This window comes from Diorhabda sublineata, chromosome 4 (assembly GCF_026230105.1).
Source record: "Diorhabda sublineata isolate icDioSubl1.1 chromosome 4, icDioSubl1.1, whole genome shotgun sequence".
NCBI classification, from domain to species: Eukaryota; Metazoa; Arthropoda; class Insecta; order Coleoptera; family Chrysomelidae; genus Diorhabda; species Diorhabda sublineata.
This window is the reverse complement of record NC_079477.1, coordinates 27,321,705-27,328,601: the sequence shown is the minus strand read 5'-3', so window position 1 is coordinate 27,328,601 and position 6,897 is coordinate 27,321,705. Positions and strand designations below refer to the sequence as shown.

The 6,897-nt window shown below is 31.8% G+C and overlaps 1 protein-coding gene across 1 annotated transcript in view; it reads left to right on the top strand.

The window, feature by feature from the left end:
• The first annotated feature begins 4,650 nt into the window (after positions 1 to 4,650).
• LOC130443604 (caskin-1) overlaps positions 4,651 to 6,897 on the top strand; it is a 153,545-nt gene continuing 151,298 nt past the window's right edge. The window contains exon 1 of the mRNA XM_056778365.1: positions 4,651 to 4,782. The gene's annotated coding sequence lies outside the window, so the exon portion shown is untranslated. The remainder of the gene's footprint in view (positions 4,783 to 6,897) is intronic.

The following is a 6,897-nucleotide window of genomic DNA, read 5'->3' as shown; positions in this document are numbered from 1 at the left end:
TGTTTATTTAGAACTGTTAACAAGGTGTCAAGACTAATAATTGTGTGTGTTTAAAAGATAAAGATAAAAGAAAGGAGAGGAACACATTCCAGATTTATGTGTTCTATTAACAATACCGACTTTGATCGTCTGAATGGAGGTCTGCTGAGAGCGTCTCGACGCGAAACGTCGTCGTCTCTTTTGAAATACTCCCCAATGACCGGCGCGTTGCCTCCCAACATCCTACCTACCGCCCTTTCGCAGAATCGATAATATTATCTAGTTATTTGACAGCGACGTTGTCAGATTCAAAATAATCTCATAGCAATTAATATTTTATGAAATATTATAGACGCGTATTCAAAATTAGAAAGAAATCTTGGTTGTTCCCCTCCCTAACTCTTTCCTTCACTATCCTACTTCTAGATTTATCAATATATCAATTTAAATGTATCTATCAACAGTTTTTGATTAAAGTTTAAATTGCAATTGAAAAATTTATAGTATGCGTTCTATTAAATCGTCAATTTAGAATTGCCAATAAAGATTTCATGTTTTGAAAACATCGAAATATAATTACTTAGAGCGCTACAAGTTTGTTAATTTAGATGAATACATTTTCATTCTAATGACGTATTTTATCACATTTATTATATACTAAAACGCATTGTTTTTATCTGTTTAATTTATTTATTGATGTATATTTGAGAAAATTGTCATTAGAAGGTATATAAAATGTACATTTGCTAAATTTTCAATATTTAACAATGGAATTATCATTAGTAAAAAGATATTCCAAAATGTACAAATTTGTTTAGCGACTTATTAAAATTTATCGACAATCAGAAAATATTTTTTTCTTTATGCCTTAAGTACTCATCTTATGCATCTAGAGGCAGAAAGAATGATTCGTGCATTGTTAGGCTTAGGCGCATATTGAGCTGTGTGGCGCAGTCCGGAAAGCACAGCACAGCACATGACAGCATCGTCCTGTGGGTGATGAGCACACTTGTCAAAATATTTGGATTATATTTCTGAGTCGGATTCGGATGAGATTTATTATTACTACTTCATCAGATAACAAGAAAGAAAAGTGAAGAAACAGTGACTAACTCAAAAAAGGAGTTCTTATGGGAAATTTGTTTTAACGAAAAAGTTGTATAACGAAAGGTTTATAAACGACTTTCGTCAAAGTTCACAGGATGATCCAACCTCCTAGATTTCTTGCATTTATTAACTTTTTATATATTTGCTATAACTGATATTATATAAAACTGAATAAACACGCATCAATTCAATCAACTTTTCCTTTTGATTCATTGCAAAACTTTAATATACACCGGCGTAGGGGAACAATGTGATATAATTTCTGTACATCGTCCTCTGCCCTGCGACACAATTTGAGCGCCCCATAGCGAATACTCAAGTTACAAAACTAACCAATCCTTGGTTGTAGTCTGCTGCTCTAAATTTAAAAGAATAAAATGTCTAATATCCAACAAGTCATGGCAAGTTATTTCATTCTTCCGTACTTTTTAAAGGTACTGATTTTGAAGTACTCATGATTACTTTAGCACAATACTCCGGCTTACTCTGTGATTAACAATAGTTGGCAGAAAGGTTTCTTAAATCTCTCATTTTTATTTGCGATGTTACTATTAGATTGAAGACTAATAGGGGTCCTTATTTATATTCGATTATTATTCTATTTCTCATTTATAATTTCACAAAACGAATATTAGGTACGCAACTTCTGTAAAGAATTTTCTTGAAAATATTGTTGTTGGCACCCAACAGTAAATCGGATGATAACAACCAAATAATGTCCTAGATTATTTCTTATACAGTATTTTGTAACAGGCTAAAGAGAAAACAGTTTTGTTGGTTTTATTGATGTTACAAATCGATTTATGTGACGAAAAAATAAAAAGTCACCTAAAAAATGATTTCGTAATTCAGTTAATATATCCCCAGTTAATTAATTTATGTGGGCAAGTTACTATAATAAGTGATGTTAAAAAGACATCAGCTGATGGAATAGAAGATATAGCTGGTAAAGCGCAGATATAAATAGATTTAAGGTTCTAAAATGAACAATTCGTGAAGAACAATTTACGAAGTGTGATTTATAAACACAAACGCCCGCGTTCGAGTTCAAGTTAACGCAGATTTGGCGCTGGGATATGTCCAAAGGTGGATTTAGAAAGCCTACGTTCGTTGGCGTTACGTTCGATTTTACGTTGGAACGTGAACGCGGGCATTTGTGTTTAACGCGGACGTGTGCGTAGAAATTTATAAATTGACCTTAATTATGCGAATGACAGAATTGAGGATAGAAATTTCGGATTCACGACAAAAACACTCCAGTAATCGACAGTTTCATTACCATGCCATAGTTACATGAGAATGAAGAGCTGGAAATTCAATTTTTGAAATCAAAAGACTGTATATTAAATTGAGAGTCGTGGATCTGTTCCATAATGCCAACATATATTTGCGCATTTGCATACAGTCAAAACTTGGTACTGAAAACCATGAGAGAAGAAAGACTCTGTAGGTTGTGCCTTATGAACGTATATCGTAATTTTTGCATACATAATCACTTGCCAATTAATATCAAATCGATATAATATTTTTCCGCATTTCGCAATAATTTGAGGGCATATTTACTGGAAAGTGCCTTCTACTCTGTAAACGACTTCTATTAAAATAATAATTAATTAATTCCGAGCATGCTGCTTGAAATTTTATTGTATTTGTATCTTTATTTAGTTAGTTTTATGTTTGTTTTTTAGTTTTTACAAGCTTTTGTCTACAAATTTTGGCAATGAAACATTTTTCTGTCTCTCTGTTTTAAAAGAAATTCGCGCAAAAATTAAAAGCTTTGGCTGGTCTGAAAAAATGACTCTTGAAATGATTACACAATTTGTATTCAGTTTTCAACTTCCATTTATTCGAAACGGAATAGTACCTGCCCCACTATAGCCCAAATTCTTAATTCATCTATGGATTCAAATATATATTGCTGAGAATGGTAGCCCCTCAACTTTATTGTATACATAAAAAAATTTTTTTCATCCAGTAGGGGATATATTTCAAAGTATTCCCATTTCCCATTCGAAGGAATACCATCTTCCGAATGGTTGTTCCAGTTCCTGAAACATTCTTCCAAGTCGGTTTTTACAAATGTCTTTGTGGTATTTGACGCATTAGCTTGAACAAACTCTTTATCATTGATTTGATATCCTTTGAACGATATTTTTAATTTGAGAAAAAACGAAAGCGAAAAAAGGCACAGGCAGCTACATTAAATTTGTACGGTGGCTAGAAAAGCTGTACGACTTGGTGTTCCCGTGAATATTGCTACATAAAATACGATAAATACAGCTTCGTATATATCACAATGCCAAATGAGCAAAAATAGGCCGTTATTTGTAGTCAAAAAATCGATTTCGTTGCCCATTTCGGACACAAAATATCGACAACGCTTCACTATCAATAATTATAGATAAATATCAGAGAATATAAACTAAAAATAAACCAAAATTTGTTGCTAATTAGTGGCTGAGGAGCCCTACTCAATTCTTTTTATTAATTTTAGTGTTTAATTGAAATGTGAACCAGTCATGTATGTTGCTGGGATTATGGATAAGGTAACGGTGTATTTATGAAAAAAACTAAATACGTTCTCAATTGTTTTATTGAACTTATATACAACGTTAATGCTCGGAGAGAACTAAACTACCTTTTCCTAACCTTAATACATTTTGAATTTTATTCTATTCAATTCTATACATAAACCTATACTTGGTTTAAAGACCTGTAGCTCCAAAACCTTTTTTTTTCTTTGTTTTAGGATACTACTACTATATAATACCAAAATATATTCTTGGTCAAGGTTATAATGTGTTTAGCAGGTGGTTCAAGTTAGAAAATATTATAAAAGTGCAATATCTTAAAAGAGAAAGATCTTTGCATTCAATATTCCCACACATCCTTATCTCGAAAGCCACCTTTTGAACATCTTTCTTTATTTGAACTGAAAATATTCAGTTATGATAATCTTCCCTAGTTTCGAGCTCAATTTTTCTGCTATTTTTGATGTTATGTTTTTTTGCAATATTTGTAAATGTTTCTGTTGCCATGTAATGCATGTTTGATAAATAATTTCATAGAATGTCAAACTTGTGTCTTATTATCAATTCATTTGAGTGACGAAAAATATACGTGGATAATTGTTTAATTAATTAACTAACTAAAGGATTGTTAGAATTATACTTGAACATTTAAATTCGTTTACTTCTAACAAATTTCGAACTTTTTCCGCCGTACTATTTCTACGGATGAAATTTCCGAGATCTGGCATCGCCGCATTTAGTTTTACAGCCAAAACAAAACCCAACCAATAGTTAAAAAACAATAAGTTATGTTTTACCGATAAGCAGAATAAAAAAAATGGTAAAAATTTTTCTGTCCATCATATCAAAGTTTGAGCCTTAATTTTTCTAATTTCATCAAAATAGAAAATGTTACTGACGCGATCGCGAATTGGAGGCGTGTTTCTGAAATATTTCAAATTAATTTTTAAACTTGTGTCGGTTTTTTGTAAGTGAAAACATGATGAAAAGTGTTAAAAGAATATCGCCGGATAGATATATTGTACGATGTACTCATTGATTTTTGTATTTGGCACAAGAACTGCTTCGGTTTTAGGTTAAAAACGGCTAAATTTTCATTCAACACTTAAAAGTATATGTTGATAGTTGTTTTTTGTGCCGTTAAAGTGCCGGTGGTAGTTTCTAGGTGAGTACGCTAAAAATATTAATGAATGGTTATATAGTAAAGCAGTATACGGTGTTGTAAGTCATCATTTCATCAATAAAACCTTGAATAATTGTTTTAATCTCAATTAAAAACATTAAAGTTTTTGTGAAATTATCTTCTACTCGTAACAATACTAAATTTAATTAAAAAATGTTCAATTATATTTACAATATTCATTAAAGATATTAACAAATCCATTAGTTGATAAAAATTGTTATTGAAGCACCTAGAGGGCGTCACATGTATCACAAACTGCTTATTTATCATGACATTTAGTATTCGTGGAATATATTGTAATATGGATAGCACGCAAGGGAGATATTTCCAATTTTTTAATAATACATCCACCACAGAATGGCAAACATACGAGAAAAAATAATATTTTTAAGAGATGATTTTAATAAAGCAGCTGTGATGGCGTGGCAATAAAAACTATTAGAATATATAAAAAATAAATGAAACTGAAAAACTAATTAGTAAGTAATAATTTTTGTTACATGAAGAAAATTACTAATTAGAACATTAGTGTCACTATTATACAAGCGTGGAGTGTATTCTATGACATGTTTTTTGCAGTAGTTATGAGTACTTAACTTTTGTTTTGTAACTAGTCAGATTCCCAAACCAAATACTGTCAGAATGATTTTTTCGATTACTAAAAATTATTCACCGAGTAGGACCTTATTCCTTTCTTTCTCCATTCTCTTAATGAGCTCGAAATGGCTCTCTATAGTAAAATGGACGGTAGTGTTTCTCGGTGATGGGTCTCTAATGTAGGTGACTGAAATTTAAATGCGGAACGTGCCTCTAGGATAACTAAACTGATAAAGCTATTCAGGGTCGTACGAATTATTTTGCCATTACCGAAAATTACTTAGTATATAGGTCTTCCCTTTCCTTTAATCTCCATTTACCCATTTACCTGAATCGCTCAAAACTGTGATATCGAAATTTAACAGTTAAAAAAGTCCTACAAGCACCCCACGCTTTTATAATAGTGACATCAATGTTTTCATCAGTAATTTTATTTTTATGCCATGAATTATTTTTCACTTTTTGATTATTGCTAAAAGCGTGTTTTTCAGTTTTATCAAATTATATTTTATTTTATAACTGACTCTAAAATATTGCTCCTCAGTTAGTTGCAAACATACAGGTGAAATTACTAAGGGCGTGTTGATATATTGAACTCTGACGCGAAAACTATACAATGTGCTACTTTAAAGAAAAAAGTGACAAAATATCTAAAAGGACTACCGTTAAAATGATGTTGTGCGATGCCGACTGCTTTTCATTCTTTAAGAAGAATCAGAAATGATTAAAATTGTTTAAAAGTAATGTTTGTATTCTCTTTAGATAATCAAATGTTTGAATTGGAGTCAATTTGGGTTGTAAGAACGCGGATTGAAAACCCCCACTGGTCCTAATATCCTCATGTTTTGCTGCTGAGATAAAAGGAGTAGCAATTCATGTAACTGCATGGACTAAAGGCGGGTTCACACGGAGTTGTAAACTGGGCGAGAATACTACTATTAGAAAAGTTAGTCGTAATCACTACCTGGTGTGAACTGGTAGTCTTTGTAGTGGGAGTCGTCAACGGCCAAAAATAGATCGGTCATGATTACTCCGGCAAGTTGGAGTGAACACGACCGGTTTAGTCGTGAAACACCCACCAAATGTGAAGTTTCTATTTATTAATTAGATAAATTAATACATTTTATTCATATATAATAATAATTAATAACATTTCCTACGCCAGAGAAATATAGACTTGGATCCATTCTAAAAAGGTTCTGTATCCACTTTGATCTTCCAAAGAGAGTTCTCGTCATATATTATTAGTGGCACCAAGAGTTTCATTTTTTTAACATTGTTCAAACGTTGTAATTCATTAAATAAAAGTTCACACACAATTTTTGCACTGTGTAGCCATGATTAAAACACTATAAAAACACAAATAAATAAAAAACGTATCATGAACAACTAGATGTTAGAGGCGGTTCGTTTCTGGTCGGGACGCCTTTCAAACACTAATTCGTATGAACTGGAGATCGCATATTATAGGACGTGAAAATCAAGTAGTCGTGAGATATG